Raw genomic sequence first — 18,180 nt, forward strand, 5'->3', positions numbered from 1 at the left:
CCATGAGGGGGGAGTACTACGGTCGACACACACCATATGGCCAAGTCCCTGGACCTTTTGCAAAGTTCTTGCAGGAGACTGGCATTGTCGCCCATTATTCAATGCTGGGCGAGCCTCAGCAAAATGGAGTAGCTGAAAGGCGCAACCGTACCCTCATGGATATGGTGCGCAACATGATGAGCTACTCCGACATGCCATTGGGATTGTGGATGGAGGCGCTTAAAACTGCCATTCACATTCTCAACAGAGTACCAAGCAAGTCGGTGCCCAAAACACCGCACAAGCTATGGACAGGAAGAGTGCCATCCCTGCAACACTTCAGAGTGTGGGGATGTCCAGCTCAGGCCAAAATGTTTAATCCAAACATTGGAAAGTTAGATCCAAAGACAGTGAGTTGCCATTTCATTGGCTACCCTGATAGATCAAAAGGTTTTTGTTTCTACTGTCCTGACAGATACACAAAGTTTGTGGAAACGAGACATGTTGTCTTCTTAGAGGACGAAATGATGAGGGGGAGCATGGTAGCTCGGAAAATTGATCTTGGGGAGAAAAGGGTGCATGCACCCATTCCGATGATTCAAGAGCCATTTTTCTTGCTACCCGCTGTAACTCCAACGATGACAACTATGGGAGAAGACCCGGAACCTGTCCTTCAGGAGCCGACTGAACCCGTTGTTGATCATGAAATGGAAGTGCAACAAGAAAAAGTAGAAAGTGTGCCAGACAACGAGGCACTTAGAAGGTCTAATAGAACAAGAAGACCTGCTATTTCTACTGATTATAAAGTCTATAACATGGAAATGGTTCATATGGATGGTGATCCCACCACATACGAAGAAGCCATTAAAATCCCTCACTCATCAAAATGGCTAGAGGCAATGGAAGATGAGATGAAATCGATGAGTTCCAATAATGTTTGGGACTTAGAGATTATTCCTAAAGGAGCAAAGACAATAGGTTGCAAATGGGTCTACAAAACAAAGTATGACTCTAATGGGAATGTAGATAAGTATAAAGCCGGACTTGTGGCAAAAGGATTCACGCAAAGAGAAGGGATGTACTACAATGAGACTTTTTCTCCAGTCTCTTGTAAGAATTCCTTCAGAATCATAATGGCACTTGTTGCTCATTTTGATTCAGAGCTGCATCAAATGGATGTAAAGACGACATTTCTAAACAGAGATTTAGAAGAAGATGTCTACATGAAACAACCCAAGGGTTTTATCATGGAAGGCAAGGAAAATATGGGATGTCGCCTAAAGAAATCCATTTATGGGCTAAGGCAAGCCTCTAGACAGTGGTACATAAATTTTAATGATACTATTAAAAGGTTTGGATTTCAAGAAAACGTTGAGGATAATTGCATTTATGCAAAGTTTAAAGATGGGAAATATATTTTCCTAATCTTGTATGTGGATGATATCTTGCTTGCAAGCAATGGTATTAGTCTACTACAAGAGACAAAGAAGTTTTTATCCTCGAACTTCGACATGAAAGACCTTGGTGATGCATCATATGTTTTGGGCATTGAAATTCACTGAGACAGGAAAAATGGAGTGTTAAGACTTTCACAGAAAGCATATGTAGAGAAAGTTCTCCAAAAGTATAATATGCACAAGTGTAAAGCCACGCCTGCTCCAATAGTCAAGGGCGATAGTTTTGGGAATCATCAATGTCCCAAGAATAAGTACGAGCTCGAAGAAATGAAAACAATACCGTATACTTCGGCTGTTGGAAGTTTACAGTATGCAAAAGTGTGCACACGCCCTGACTTGGCATTTATCACCGAGGTACTCGATAGATATCAAGCAAATCCAGGCCAAGAGCACTAGAAGATGGCAAAGAAAGCTCTGCGTTATGTGCAAGGCACAAAAGAGATCATGCTAACATACAGGAGATCTGAGTCCCTAGAGATAAAAGGGTACCCAGACGCAAATTTTGCGGGAGATAAAGATGATAGAAAATCCACGTCTGGGTACGTGTTCACTCTCGCAGGGGGAGCTATTTCATGGAAAAGCTCCAAACAGACCATAGTTGCATCGTCCACGATGCAAGCAGAGTTCATAGCATCACTACAGGAATCGGGCATTTTGCCGTCAGGACGCTAAAGACAACAAAGAGAGAATTACAGACGGCAAATTTTTTGCCGTCAGCCCATGACAGCAAAAAATGTCGTCAGACCATGTGCCCGCAAAGGGTAATTTTGCCGTCAGCATTTTTTTGGGCAGACGGCAAAAAATTTGCCGTCAGTGAAAATGGTTTGCCGTCATCTATTATGAGGCATACGGCAAAAAACCTAACAGAACGACCCGGACGGCGTTAACTCTTTGCCGTCATCCGACCGGAATGCAAGACGGCAAAGATTACGGGTTTGCCGTCAGTTGTTATGAATACCAGACGACAAATAAATTTTCTTTTAAAAAAAATATAAACAACAATCAGGTGCAGATCTGGTCAAAGGCATAGATAGAATCTTTAGGAGCGGATTTTATAAAAACATATATAGTCCATCGTCACTCAATGAACCAAAATGGCACAAAAGGGCATGGAAACAACATCAGCCAAAAAGTTGATATAAATTTACACAAAGGACCCTGACATTAGCACAACTCCTAAAGAAGTCCTCGCGTATTACATAAAGCACCCTGGAACTAAAGATAAAAAAGCAATCAAGTCCCTTGGCTTCTTTTCCACTGCATGCACGCGGCACATCTCGAACAAGGCCAGCAGGCGGCGGGTGCGTGGCCACCAGGCGGCGTGTGCAGGGCCAGCAGGCGGAGAGTAGCTCCTCGGGCACCCCATCCGACTCCCGCAGTCGCGCCGCACGGATCTCACCGGATCTGGGGCCGGCCACCCCGAGGCCGAGCTGATGGAGGCGCTGGAGAGGCGAGCTGCAGTGGCGTCGGGGAGCTGCTGATGTCGCCGGATCCAGAGGGTGGGTGGTGGTGGGCGCGGCCGGGGCCGGCCACCCCGAGGCCGAGCTGATGGAGGCGCTGGAGAGGCGAACTGCGATGGCGTCGGGGAGCTGCTGAGGTCGCCGGATCTAGAGGGAGGGTGGTGGTGGACGCGGCCGAGGCCGGCCACCCCGAGGCCGAGCTGATGGAGGCGCTGGAGAGGCGAGCTGCGGTGGCGTCGGGGAGCTGCTGAGGTCGCCGGATCCAGAGGGTGGGTGGTGGTGGGCGCGGGGGGTGGGGGGTGGGGGCGGTGAGGCGTCGGAGGAGGGGGCAGTGAGGCGCCGGAGGGAGGGGGCGGTGAGGTGCCGGAGGGAGGGGCGGTGAGGCGCCGAAGGGAGGGGCGGTGAGGCGCCGGAGGGAGGGGGCGGTGAGGCGCGGGGGGGAGTGGTTGGTGGTGGGCGCGGGGGGTGGGGGCAACAGGGTGGCTGCTGGTGGGGGAGATAAGAGATGGAGACGTGGGGTGGTGGGATGTGCGTCGGTGGGGTGGGGACTAAGGGTGTGGTAGATGACGATGTGTGGTGCGGATACTGCCACGTCATCGATCCACGTGATCGATCCGTGTGTGTTGTGCTTCTTATTTTGCCGTCATCTAGGTATTTTACAGACGGCAAAATTAATTTGCCGTCATCTAGGTATTTTTACAGACGGCAAAATTATTTTGCCGTCATCTAGGTATTTTTACAGACGGCAAAATTATTTTGCCGTCATCCAGTTATTTTTACAAACGGCAAAATACGTCTTTGCCGTCATCCAGTTATTTTTACAGACGGCAAAATATTTGTTCACCCACGTCCGTGCGTGGTGGGATGGGGTAGGCTGGTGTGTCTCAGATCTTGCCACGTCATCGATCCGCATGATCGATCCGTGTGTTGTGCTTCTTCTTTGCCGTCATCACTTTCTATTACAGACGGCAAATTATGTCTTTGCCGTCATCCGCTTATTTTTACAGACCGCAAAATAATTTTGCCGTCTGTAATTTTTATTATAGACGGCAAAATGTGTTTACGCCGACAGTCATTCTTTGCCGTCATCAGCTGACGGCAACAGACGGCAAATTATGTCTTTGCCGTCATCCACGAAGAAAAGCTGACGGCAAAGATCTTAATAGACGGCAAATAACCTGATTTCCGTAGTGCATGCTTTGAAGCCACCGGGCAGGTGATATGGTTAAAGAAGTTTATACCCGACTTGAAAGTGGTAGGTTGTATTCACAAGCCACTAAAGATATACTGTGACAACCAGCCCGCAGTATTCTATGCTCACAACAACAAGTCTAGGAATGCTTCCAAGACAATAGATATAAAGTATTACATTGTGAAAGATAAAATCCAGGATCAAACTATAAGTCTCGAGCATATAAGTACGAAGTATATGCTTGCGGATCCGCTAACGAAAGGCTTACAACCCAGCGTGTTCAAGGAACACTTAGCCGGCATGGGTTTGATGGAAAGCCTATGATTCCTGGATTATAAGAGGCCCAAAAGTAAATGAATTTGTTTCAGAACAAAAGTGTGTTGTAGCTGTATGATTCTATCGGCAGTTAAGCTGTGACGATGAGACATGCTCAACATGCTTACATGTGATGGAACAAATGAAAAGTATAAAGTCAAAAGTAAAAGTCGAGATCAAGGGGGAGAATATTAGGTTGATCTATCACCGCGTGGGCCCAATGGCCCACCGGGCCTTGATCTATGCACCCTGATCGGGGGCGTCCAACCCATTATGGTTGGTGGGCCCCTGTGACCCGCGCTATATAAAGGACGATGGGGTGCCGGGGCACGAACTACGAGATTCATCGCCATCACATCCCTACCGACATACCTATCCGATCTAGGTTAAGCGCGGTGCTCACGGGAAGCTCCACCTACGCCTAACCCTTCTTCTCCATCACCGCCGTCGCTACCACACCGATGGAGAACGGTGCGAGCTCATCCGGCTCAGGACAAGGTAAAGTCATGGTTTTGTACCGGATCTACCTATGCCTAGTAGATCCACGTCCTATCATGTATACCTCCTGACACCCCATGTACTGGTACTTGAATATCCTAAGGTATCTTCTTTGTTTGCCTCAATACTTTATGGCCATCAAGCGCTCATTTTTTGTAAGTGTGTATTCTGGTGTACTCGGTGTAGTTTTGTTATCACGATCTAATTAGGATTACTTTTTTGCAGGCACTTTTAATGCATCTATCACCTCTACTCCTTTTTTGGGTCTAGAGAGCAGCTCTTCCTGGAGCATTGCTTGTGCCTTTGGTCACATGGTTCAGCGTTCAAGGTCCGACATGAGAACCACGTAACATCGATTTTTAGCTTCAGCTGAAACCTAAAATGAGAAGCAGTGATGGATTTAATCTTTTGAAAAAGCAACTGTGGACAGATCAAGTAAAGACCCCATTGACATTAAGATCTATTGTTTCCATTCCCATCTAGGCTAAGTTGATTGCTACGACTCTATGTTCATCCTTTTTGGTTTTTTGCAAAGGGCCCTTTCTGTGACGTGTCCTGTTGAAGAATAAAACCATGTTCCTCTACAAAATTGATCATCAATAAACAAGAGCTTTTTTCACTTGGAAAGAACCCAAATTTTGCGTTATTGGTGAACCCATCATCGTTTTTTTTTTTTTGCTATGAACACATCATTGTTTGCCCATTTGTGAATACAAGTAAAGAACATATATCTAGTCGGTTCGGTTGAGTTCATTTTAGTCAGATACTTAAAATTAACTCTTCATAAACCCTTCCTTAAAATATTAATTGCTAACTAATTTGAAGTTTCTATGTAAACTGAATACATCATTTTCAACAATAAGTAAGAAAAGATTTCCACCGCAACACGTGGGGAATCATCTAGTTCTTCTAGTATACAAATACATATGGTTGTGCCGATTTTTCACTCAACGTAGATTGAACAGCATGCATTTAGCTACTAAGTACTCTTTTCGTCTTAAAATAAATATGACTTAATTTTATAGTCTAACCTTCTGTCTTGAAATAAATGATTTAGTTTTATAATAACTTCTAAGATACCTTTGCTCGTTAGTAAGAGGAGCATGCACGGTGCATGACGTCGTACGAGTCAAGCTAGCCCTGCCAAAGGAGATCACACCGGCCACGGATCAGATCAGTGCGCAGTTACCAATTTTAGCTGGAATATATCTGGCGCTTCATTTCCGGCGTGTGCTTTAAGCCGAGCTTTTCTTGTACTGCTTGGCTTACCGTGGTCGAGATTAGACAACAGTTCTCCCTTCGTTTTTAAATATAAGTTTTTTAAAGGTTTATTAAAAAACAATATATAGATATACAAACATATTTTAAAATATAGATTTACTAGCTAAATACCCGTGCGTTGCAACGGGGCCGAAATATTTTAGTTGTGTTCCGCACCAATTATGTTAAATATGTAATATCAAAGTTGTAAATTCCTTTAACAACCTTTGTTAACCTGACCAAGAAGCATCATTGATGTTTCAAAAAAGAGTAGCAGCATTGAGGACAATGAAGATCATCCTGTCCCGTCCATTTATGTTCGTTCTAAAAAAGGCATTATTACATCGGATATAATTAATATTCTGGAGCATGTATAATAAAATTGAGAGCACACTAACTTCAGAGTTACAATCAAGCTGCGATTTTAATGGTGATCTACATATATATGTTAAGAAACAATATGCATGTGTTACGGTGTGAGCGCCCCTACAGCCAAACACAATTAAGATATCCGTATTTAGGAGATGAAGTATTCATAGGAACAAAAATGTATCATAAATATATAAGAACCAAAAAGAGACATGTCAGGGGTGCCTTAGAAGATCTCTACTAAATGGCAGGTCAGGAGAATCTACACTTATCCATGTCACATTTGTCATTATCTCATTGCCCGATTAGAAATGATATATCAACCTCCCTTTTCTGAATTTGGAAGAAACAATAGGAGTGTGGAAGCTCCGTGTCATTACCTCACATGATTCCTGCGAGCTTGTCCATGGTGATGATTGCCTACAATACCAAAGACATGACTTGCCCCACGCTAGCTACTGTTTCGTCACTACCTCACTTCCCACATGGGTTCTTTGGCAAGGCTTGGTGCTTCAGAGTTTCAGACTGGATTTAAACAAAACATATAGGAGAGCCCTCAAAAGTTAAGATGGATTTAAGCTACAACATCGATCATTTTCTCAACCAATGGAGCAGTTCGTGTAGTGCATATATTCCATTCCATTCCATCTTAGAGTGTAAAAAAGAACAGACCCGATGAATGTAGAGGGAAACTTGCCTCCAACCTTGTCGTAGTTGACATGCTTGCTAGCCTAGGACCTCATGGTACAGGAGCAATATAGCTACTGGGCTTCTGACGAGGAGGAGGATGCAACCTAAAACTCGAGCCCGGGGTGGGGGATCCATCCAGAAGCGTGGGAGGCCACGCCCGCCGGCGACGGTATATAATTCGAGGCTATGTGAATTCACATAAGTATTGGGTCTGATTCACCTCACAGCTATATATACTCCTACATGTAATTGTTAAATCTGTCATTGTTCAGATATAATAGATATGCAACTATACATGTTCTCTCCTAGCATCTAGACATGTAATGGTCAAATAAATAATAGTTACACGATGGATAAAAATATTTTGAGCTTCTCAACAATACCAAGGAAAGTGGAAAATCCTTTTTGCTTGGAATTTTTGGAGTAGCGGCGGAGGTATACTTCTTCTGTTGCATATATATCTGCTATATGTGAACAATGGTAGATAATCTCCCTTTATATGTTGTATCTCCCGCAAATAATATCCGTCCTTATCTTCTCTCTTTACGTGGTTGTACCCAACCGATTCAATTGATTAACAAAATATAGAATGATTCCGTTGGTAATAGTCATGTCTGTGTCCAGCAGAGAGGCAGATGCACTGATGCACCAACAGCTACCAAGCCATCGACGTCAGCGCCCCTGACAGAGAAACTTCACATAGGCCGTGGGCGAGGCGATTCCACATCCGGACAGATGGGGAGACAACTCCTATAACAATGGATCTCCATAAGCTGCTCCAAATTACAGTTAATTCTAAATTTTAGACGAACATCACATCAAACCCCGTTTTCCCATTAAAGCCAACCGTAACTTGTTGCTCGGGTTATCAGTTTATAGGAAAATGCAGAAGCATCAGAAATGATGCTTGACAAGATACAAGCCATGGAAAGTGAGATCACCGAGATCAGAAGGACCAAAACTAAAGAGAATTCTCTAAACTGGGGATGGCATCTACTGTATACTGTAAATTTCTAGCTAACAACTATTACTGCAGGATTGCACAAAATTTTGTAGCATTGAGCCCTACAATCGTCAAAGGAACTTATCTGCGGCGGGCCAGAGGGTTTTCTGTGAACCGTTTTTTTCTGGATTTAATCGATTGGTTTATGGAGGGATGAAAAAAATCGGTGGAACTGCTAGCGGTAGCAGTGCTGGCGAGGGGGGGTCGTACGAGGTCGAACTATCACGACGGCAGATCCCCCTTTAATAGTAGAGATACAAAATTATGTCTTCTCACCAAAGCATTTTACATACAATTGACAGCACAACCACTAAATTATTGCGAGAAAACAAGGACTTACCTCAAGGATATGAAAAAAACAAACCAACCCGAGGAGACCTCCAGATTTCTTTGAAATCAACTTCTGAGGCAAAATGAACACTACCCTTCCCATCAAGTTTCTTAGAAATAATAGCATTCACAACTTTATCATTCCCGATACGCCCTTTTACATGTAACGTGGGGTCAAACGAGTAAGAAAATCCACCACTCAAGTCCCATTGATCGGACACATAGCTATAAGAGTCCAATCCACCTAACACAGTGCTCACGTTTATCTTACTACTGAGAGTATAGTTAAACAGACTAGGCTGTTTGCTGCAGAGAAGGAAAATTATAAGCACTTCACACATAACAAAGACATGGTACACTTTCAACATTGCATAGTGAAATATCAAATTACTAAAGTACATAGGCAGCAAACACCGAGGGAAGACATAGTAGTTTCACAACCTTTGGACAATGAATTAAAGATAAGGGCATCAGATGCACATTAGAGATTGTGAAACTGTAAGAACAATTAGCAAGAAAAGTAAAAAATAACTTTCAAAGTAAAGAAAATGAATAAACAGAAGGCATGGTAGAGATTCAGCATTGCAAAGTGACATATCAAATGACTACAATGGATAGGCAGAAAACACCAAGGAGATGACACAGTAGTTCCACATCCTTCAGACAATGAATTAAAGACAAGGGCATCAAATTCATATTAAAGACAAGGGCACAAGATTCACATTAAAGAGTGATACCGCAAGTACAATTAGCTACAACAACTTTTAATCTAGAGAAAATGAAATGGAGATGAGCATCACATGCATATAGAAGACGCGACTTACAATGTCAGGCCAGCATTGAACATTTCAGCCCGGACTGACAGCCCAGCAGAAAAACTGAACCATGAATTAGATTCATTTATTTTAAATCCCCCCCCCCCCCCCCCCCCAAAGCTAGACTGTGGACACCCCATAGATGAAGATCATGTAGGCCACACAGACTTGAAACTAACACACAAGACATCTTTTCATTGTTCAGACCAATGCTGCAGGTAGACCCATGAAAAGGATGAAGTAGCTGCAGCTCAACCTACATTCCCAAGATTACAAGCTGAAAAATCTGATACACAAAACAATATAGAAAGATGCTATTACAAAACTCAACTTACTTTTGATTTTCTAAGAGAAAATGGCAGATATAGCATTGCATTCATATCATTACCATTAAGCTTCTCCACCAAGACGCTAGCAGAATTAGGCTGTGATACAAACATGAAAATTTTCAGTAAAACAGGGAATTTTCAAACAAAAATATTGTTTCAAAGCAGTTGTAGATACCAATATAGCTCACTTACATATCGCAAATCAGGAAATTCATTAATAGCAGCATCACCTTCTTGAGCATTTACTTGAATATCAAGACAATGATCAATATCGGACGGTTTGAGACACAAGAAGCAGCCCTCACTCTTCAAATTCAACATTACTTTCCTCACCAAGTTCTGGCTGGCAGTAACTTCACTGCCACCTATCAGAGACTTGGAAATAGTATTAAGCGTGTTAGAGCCAAGACACTATAACAAAATAGAAAAAGAAATAATATCAGGTCAAAACAGAAGTCACTAATTTAGGATGAGAATTCTGTTCATATTTCTTGTAGAGATAAAAGGGATCCCAGATAAGTTCTGAATCAAAATAAGAATGACATTACTCATTGGTCTTCATGCATAAATAAATTATGTGCTAAAAATATTAAGTTAAATATGTCAATTACCCAAAGCTTGTTTCCCTGCATCATGAAAAACTCCTGGGCCATCCGATTGAGCGACACGGTATGCTGCCCCTACAATTAAAAATTGCAGTGAAGATCACTAACATTTACCGTGCAGCTCCTAACAACAAGTTAAGAAGAGAGGCAGTGGTTTGTATAGCAGTAACAAAACAACTACAAACAGAAAGTTAAAACAGCAAGAGGGATTAGGAAAGATGTGTTTATTACCTGCAAGTGTTGCACCAGAATGTATTGCACTCCCGAAACTTATAATCTTGTCTAAAAGAGAACTGAGGCCAGGAAGTTTAATTTTATCCTTCAATGCATCCAATGATAATTGCGAGCCGCCTTTCGAGATAGTCTCCTTGCATACATGCCAAGAAGATCAGTGTGGAAGACCAGGTAATGCGCATAGTCTGGAGAAATCTGATTTCTTCTAAGAGCATCCTGAATGACAGCCTTAATTTCCTCGGTGTGTTTTTCAATCCTCGCCTTCTTATTTAATGTATCTTGGCACTCGTGTTCATCCTCACCTTCCTCGGCAGAAGAACCTAATGTTGACTTGGAATATCAAATATGGGTATAATAGATCAGCAGAAAACAGGGTAGAGTACAACAGTTTCCAACCTTGTGGGCAATGATCAAAATATTGTGATTACAAAGACTTGGTTTGTTTACATCCCTTGCTGCCTTGGTGGGCTTAAACAAATTCAACCATGCCAGGGTACATTAAATAAATACAAATAAGCTAACAACCCTAATGCAACCCTATGTGAAGCATTAAAAAAACAGTGAAGCTGACAACCCTAATGTTCCTTCAAATCCCCCTTATGTGATCACTAAGGCAGGTGGGTACAACATCCCTCTCTTTGCAATACTCTGGGAGATAAACAGAAGCTTTAAAGAGTAATGCCTGTTATGGCCTAGGAGAGAGGACATCCAAACTCAATCGCAGTTTGAGAAGGTACAACAGAGAGCACATCCGGATTCAAACTCTGGAGAAATAGCAGGCATCGGGACTTTGGAGGGTACGTGATTTACCTTGATAGGTATTCCTTGGAGGAGACAAGAACCACCCCCAACAAATGGTCGTAATTTAATCTAGGCCTCAGCGGATCAGAAGACTGTTGGCTCGATGGCCTAGAAGAATAACGCCTCAGTGTGAAGGTCTGCCCAGGGTCGCCATGGGACTTCATCCCAAGCAACTCCAGCATCCTTGTGTACCAGGACACATCACGATCAGATTCCGCGTGGTGGCCCTCTTTCCCAGATCTGTAAGGGATAGAAGATGCCAGGGGGAGGTTATGGGATGAAATGGAACAAAATCACTCTAACCAGGAGCCAACCAAATCATGCCAAAAATGCAGACGAACTCAACACCATACCATTAGTTAGTTACAAATGCAATCTGGCATCAATCTATCGTACAGTGGCAGTGGCATGCATGACTGGCGAAATGGCGATGGGTGTTAATGGTGGGTGTGCCGGTGTGGTCGTACCGGGAGCTCGAGGCGGGCGTGGAGTTCTTGGAGGAAGGGGCGGATGCGCAGGTTGCTGGGTCGCGGACGAGCACCTCGGCGGCGGTGATGATGGCCTTGACGTGCTCGAGGTTGACGACGATGGTGCGGTCATGGCCGAGGATGGTGGACGGGTAGGAGAGGAGCGGGTCGAGCATGCGGAGGTCGCTGGCCGGGAGCCCCGTCATCTCCATGATCCGGTGCCCCCGAACTCCCCCGCGCGTTGCTCCCCGTCCGCCGGCACCACCAGCCACTCCTGGCTCGCCGCCGCCGCGGCCTTTCGCCGTGACACTGACGGCGACCGCGCGATCTGCGGGTGCCTCCGCTTCATGTGACGCAGTCGAGTCGGTGCTCCGGCCGTTGGTGAGTTTCCTGGACTGCCAGAGACGCTCGCGTGATACGGTTATCGGTACGAGGCAGTTGGTTAGGATCTTAGTCTGCGGCCGGCCAGAGGGTTTTGTGTGAACCGGATTTTTTTTCTGTATTTAATCGATTGGTTTATGAAGGGATGCGAAAAATCGATGAAACTGCTAGCGGTGGAGGTGGGATCGAGAGGTCGAACCATCGCTGTGGTCGAACCATCACAACGTTCGATCCTGCTTTAATAGTAAAGATTTATTTTATACGTAGTCTTTTAGTGAAATATTAGAAAAACTTATATTTTGAAACGAAGGAAGCACTACACATCTACTAAAAACACACGCGTAGGCAAATCAAGCCGAGCAAGACTGAGTTATATATATTTCTTTACACATTTTAAAATCTTATTTCAAAGTTTGCATGCATCGCCTATCGCTGCAGTATGTAAAACTAGTAAATTAGCTCCATCAACTCGAGTCCGTACATAGGAGTCATGCATGCAGTTTGAGCTTAAGGCACGCATATACTCCCTTGGTTCCTAAATATAAGTATCTAAAAAAATCTATAAACTACATAAGAATATATACACATTTATTTTAAAATATAGATTCACTTATGTTGTTTCGTATGTAGTTTATAGTAAAATTTTTAAAAATATTTATATTTAAGAATGAAGGGAGTAAAATAATGGAATCACATGCAGTTTCTAGCAGGGTCCTCTGAAAATTACATGTAGAAAACAGATGCCCTCTCTATCATATCATATCATATCACAGATGGTCCTCTCCCTGTCGAGAATGCTATATATACTTATATAATCAGTTCGGCACAGTAGATGCGGTGCTCATACATAGCGGTGTGAACAGGAGGTTAAGAGGCATGCATGCACTTTGAGTGATCCTCGATCCATCCCGTACTAGGCTGTTGGTGCATGCACTTTGAACAGGAGCTTGCTTTTTTATCTAGCTTACTTGATTTAATTGTGGAGAGAATAAAAATTAGTGGAGCTTGAGATTGTTTGTGAACAGGTACTCCCTCCGTTTCTAAATATAAGTCTTGTAAGCGATTTCAATAGGTGTCTACATACGAAGCAAAATGATTGAATGTACACTCTAAAGTATGTCTATATACATCCGTATATAGTCCACTAGTAAAATCTCTACAAAGACTTATATTTAGGAACGGAGGAAGTAACTAGAGGTTGCTTGTTGTAGTAGTAGTACTCAAACTTGTATTAATTAATTACTGAGTGATTTTATCTATTATGAACTACGAGTAATTTAGACTAACATGCATGCTTAAGAGCATCTTCAACAGGGGCCAAATACGCCGCGCGCAAAAAACTGGTTTGCCGCGCGCCCATCGCCTGGATTGGCGCGGCGCGCAGCGCTCGTTCCAGCAGCTCCGTTAAAATGCAGCGCGCGCTCACAATATTTTTTTATTTTAGATAAATCGGAAGCATAGATAAAACTAGATAGATTGCATAAATAAAAAATGATACAAAGGTATTTTACACCGATGCAACTAGATAGATAGTTTGAAAGCATAGATAAAACTACGGTGCAACTAGATAGAAACTACTCCTAGTCGCTACCATCATCACCATCATCATCCTCGTCGGTGTCGTTAGAGGTTGAGAGCCATATGTCCAACCAACGATCATCGTTTTCCGTGAATAACGACCTCCCGCCTGCTCCAACGATATCCGCCTGCGCATTCGCCAATGCCTTCCGCCGACGCCTGTCCAACCGCTCCTCGCGGCGCCTTGCCCAGTAGTCTTGCTCGTAGGCGACGTCCTCCGGGTGGCGCCGCCGCCACTCCGTCATGAGCCGCTCGTCTTCCTGGGCGACGAGGAGGCGCGCGTGGCAGAGGAAGAGGAAGAGGAGTCGTGGAAAAGGCGCGTGACGAGCGCCACATTTTCTAAACGCGCCGGAAGCGGCGCGGCAAAAATGACGCGCGAGCTGCCGCCTTTTCGCACGCGCGCAAGCGGTTTCCTCGCGCGCGAATTTCCCGCCATCGCTGGAGCACGGCAAAACGTCCCGCGCGCGCTAAAAGTTAAGTTTACCCGCGCGTCTTTTAGCGCGGCCGTTGGAGATGCTCTAACGCGAGACCACGCTAGTGATGGAGTAGCTAACTTTCGTCCGCTCCACCAGCGTGATCACTACACCACGTACGTACGTACGTAGCTAGCTGGCCATGCATGAGGATATACGTACATATATCAATAATCGCCGTGGACACCATCGTACATGGTGAAAGTTGTTAAATTGTGATCCAAATTCTATCGTATTAGACTAGACGTAGTACAATCGGTGTGGGCCTTTGCGTTGGTACCGACGCATACGAGTACAACTCGTTTACTTGTCCTCCAAGGACTCTTATGTATTGCCCCTCATATATACTCCATGTAGTCGCACCTAAAGACGGCCTGTCGTCTCGTATTTGTAATACTCCTCCTTATAGTGATTGCGCCTTCGTGCGTCCGTGGTTTTCTCCCGCAAGGGTTTCCACGTAAAAATCCGTGTCTCTCGTGTCTCGTTGATCTCGTTTTATCTAACAAGTGGTATACAGAGCTATGGTTTAAGATACGAGATTTCAGATCGAGAGAAATTAGGGTTCTAACGCGTGCGCCGTCGCACGCGTCTCGGATCTGAGATCGACAGGAATTTTTTCTGCTGCTGCGTCATATAAGCCGAGGCCGCCGCTGTTCCCCGCCTCGATCCGGTTTTTTTTATTTCACTCGCCAGCTTGCCCCTCGGTTCCATCGCGCGCCTCGTCGCGACCCGATCCGTTTTTTCCGCTCGCGAGGAGGCCGCCGCTGTTACCGCAAGTGCTGCTGCTCCACGCAACCAAGATTCGTGGCTGTAGCTGCTCGTCAGATCGGAGTACTGCCACAAGTCGCTGCTGCTGCTACTTTCCAGCCACAGAGCAAAATCCATCAAGCAAGTTGCTGCTGCTACACGTAACACAGATTTTTTGTTTGGTTCGTTCTCAATTGCTACATCCACAACCGAAGCTATCAGGTGCTATTGTTTCTAGTTCTTTGCTCCGCATATTAATTCTGTCAAGAATTTTCTGCCGGCTTGTACTACTTTGTGTACACAGATTTATCTACTCATGGCATCCATGAAGTACGATCTTCCGCTGCTGGACCGCGACACAAGGTTTACCCTATGGCAAGTCAAGATGCGGGCGTTGTTGGCGCAGGCCGACTACGATGATGCACTGGATAGTTTTGGGAAGAATAGAATTGAGGATTGGACTGCTGAGGAGAAAAGAAGGGATCGTAAGGCTTTGTCACAAATTCAACTCCATTTGCATAATAATATTTTGCAAGAAGTTTTGAGCGAGAAAACTGCCGCCGCTCTATGGTTAAAGCTGGAAGGGATTTGCATGACTAAAGATCTCACCAGCAAGATGCATCTGAAGCAAAAATTATTCATGCACAGGTTACCCGAGGGAGGTAACGTTTTGAATCATATTTCAGAATTTAAAGAGATCATATCCGATCTAGCTGCAATGGAGGTTACGTATGATGAAGAAGATACTGCTTTAATGTTACTTTGTTCGCTGCCAAGTTCTTATACCAATTTTCGAGACACCATATTATACAGTCGTGATACTCTCACGCTTAATGAAGTTTATGAAGCTTTGAACTCTAAGGAGAAGATGAAATTAATGGTGCCTCATGATGGTTCGAGTTCATCCCAAGCCGAGGGATTATCTATTCGTGGCAGGACAAAGGAGAAGAGCTCACATAATGGAAACCGTGGCAAAAGTAAGAACGGCCAGAGGGGCCGGTCGCAATCTAAAGACAAGAAGCAGTCTTGCAGGTATTGCAAGAGAGACGGGCATGACATCTCAGAATGTTTCAAGTTGCAGAACAAGGAAAAGAGGAATGGCACATACAAACCGAAAGGTAACAAACAAGGTGAAAATTCTGCTAATGTTGCTCGTGATGAAAGTTCTGATGATGCTCTTGTTGTTATTGCTGGATGTGCTGAGACCAATGATGAGTGGGTACTTGACACTGCGTGTACTTTTCATATGTGCCCGCATAGAGATTGGTTTACTACTTTTGATTCTACTACTGCTGCTGGTTCCGTTTTGGGTTTTGATAATTCACCATGCAAGATTGAAGGCATTGGTTCCATTCGAATCAAGATGTTTGATGGCACAATCAGAACTTTGACAGATGTTCGGTATATTTCAAAAATGAAGAGAAATCTTATCTCTGTGAGTGCCCTTGATGCAAAGGGGTACAAGTATTCAGGTGGAGATAGCGTTTTGAAGGTCACCAAAGGTTCTCTCATTGTGATGAAAGGTGACTTAAGTTCGACCAATGGTCTTTATTACCTTCGAGGTTCTACCATTTCAGGTAACGCTACTCCAGTTATTTCAAAGAATTCTGGTTGTGATGCTTCTAACCTTTGGCATATGCGTCTTGGACATATGAGTGAACTTGGTTTGGCAGAGTTAAATAAGAGAGGTCTTCTTAAAGGATATCAAACTGGTAAATTGAAATTTTGTGAGCATTGTATCTTCGGCAAGCACAAGAGGGTGAAGTTCAACACTTCCACTCATACAACTGAAGGTATTCTTGATTATGTGCATTCTGATTTATGGGGACCATCTCGCAAAAGGTCATTAGGTGGTGCTCGTTACATGTTGACTATTATTGATGATTATTCGAGAAAGGTTTGGCCTTATTTCTTGAAGCATAAATGGCAAGCTTTCTCAGCTTTTAAGGAGTGGAAGATTATGATTGAGAGACAAACTGAAAAGAAGGTAAAAATACTTCGCACTGATAATGGTATGGAATTCTGTTCTAAGAAATTTGAGAATTATTGCAAGTCTGAAGGCATTGTCAGACACCACACCGTTCCTTATACTCCTCAACAAAACGGTGTTGCTGAGCGTATGAACAGGACCATTATTTTCAGAGCCCGTTGCATGTTGTCCAATGCAGGTTTGCATAGGCGTTTTTGGGCTGAGGCCGCTTCCACTGCTTGTTATCTCATCAACCGTTCACCATCTATTCCTCTTAATAAGAAAACTCCAATTGAGGTATGGTCTGGTTCACCTGCTGATTATTCACAGTTGAGAGTTTTTGGTTGCACTGCTTATGCTCATGTTGATAATGGGAAGTTGGAGCCTAGGGCTGTTAAGTGCATCTTTCTTGGTTACAAATCTGGTGTTAAAGGTTTTAAATTGTGGAATCCTGAAACACAAAAGATTGTTATTAGCAGGAGTGTTATCTTTAATGAATCTGCTATGTTACATGATGTTGCATCTACTAATGTTTCAATTGAGAGTGAACAGCAGTCTACTGTTCAGCAGCCTATTGTTCAGGTGGAGCATGTTATTGATTCAGGTGATACTTCTGATAAGGAAAATGTTGATGCACATGATGAACCCGTCTTTGATGATGAACATGTCACTCCAAATCAGCCTATTGTTCCACCTAGTTGGAATCTCGCACGTGACAGAGTTAGGCGGGGTATTAATGCACCTGAGAGGTTAATTGAGGAGTGCAATATTGTTTCTTTTGCTTTATCTGTTGCAGAAGAAATTGAAGGTAATGCTGAGCCTTCTTCATATTCCGAGGCTATTATTTCCGGTGATAGTAATAAGTGGATGACTGCTATGCATGATGAGATGGAATCACTTGAAAAGAATGGCACTTGGGATTTGATAAGATTACCTAGAGAGAAGAAACCTATTCGTTGCAAGTGGGTTTTCAAAATAAAGGAAGGTGTTTCTCCTAATGATGAGGCAAGATATAAAGCAAGGTTGGTTGCTAAAGGTTATAGCCAAATTCCAGGTATTGACTATAACGAAGTCTTTTCTCCTGTTGTGAAGCATAGCTCTATTCGCACTTTACTTAGTATTGTTGCCATGAATGATTTTGAGCTTGAACAATTGGATGTTAAAACTGCATTCTTACATGGAGAATTAGAAGAGGATATTTATATGGAACAACCTGAAGGTTTTGTTA

The 18,180-nt window shown here is 43.7% G+C and overlaps 1 long non-coding RNA gene across 1 annotated transcript; it reads right to left on the minus strand.

Moving 5' to 3' along the window:
* Positions 1 to 9,489: 9,489 nt before the first annotated feature.
* On the minus strand, positions 9,490 to 11,569 carry LOC123398936. Its single transcript, XR_006610288.1, has 4 exons — positions 11,347 to 11,569; positions 10,534 to 10,856; positions 10,309 to 10,377; positions 9,490 to 10,072 (listed from the first exon to the last, which is right to left on the minus strand). It is a non-coding gene; the product is annotated as an uncharacterized LOC123398936 (long non-coding RNA).
* Positions 11,570 to 18,180: the final 6,611 nt, after the last annotated feature.

The sequence above is a fragment of the Hordeum vulgare genome, chromosome 5H (genome assembly GCF_904849725.1).
Source record: "Hordeum vulgare subsp. vulgare chromosome 5H, MorexV3_pseudomolecules_assembly, whole genome shotgun sequence".
In the NCBI taxonomy this organism is placed as follows: domain Eukaryota; kingdom Viridiplantae; phylum Streptophyta; class Magnoliopsida; order Poales; family Poaceae; genus Hordeum; species Hordeum vulgare.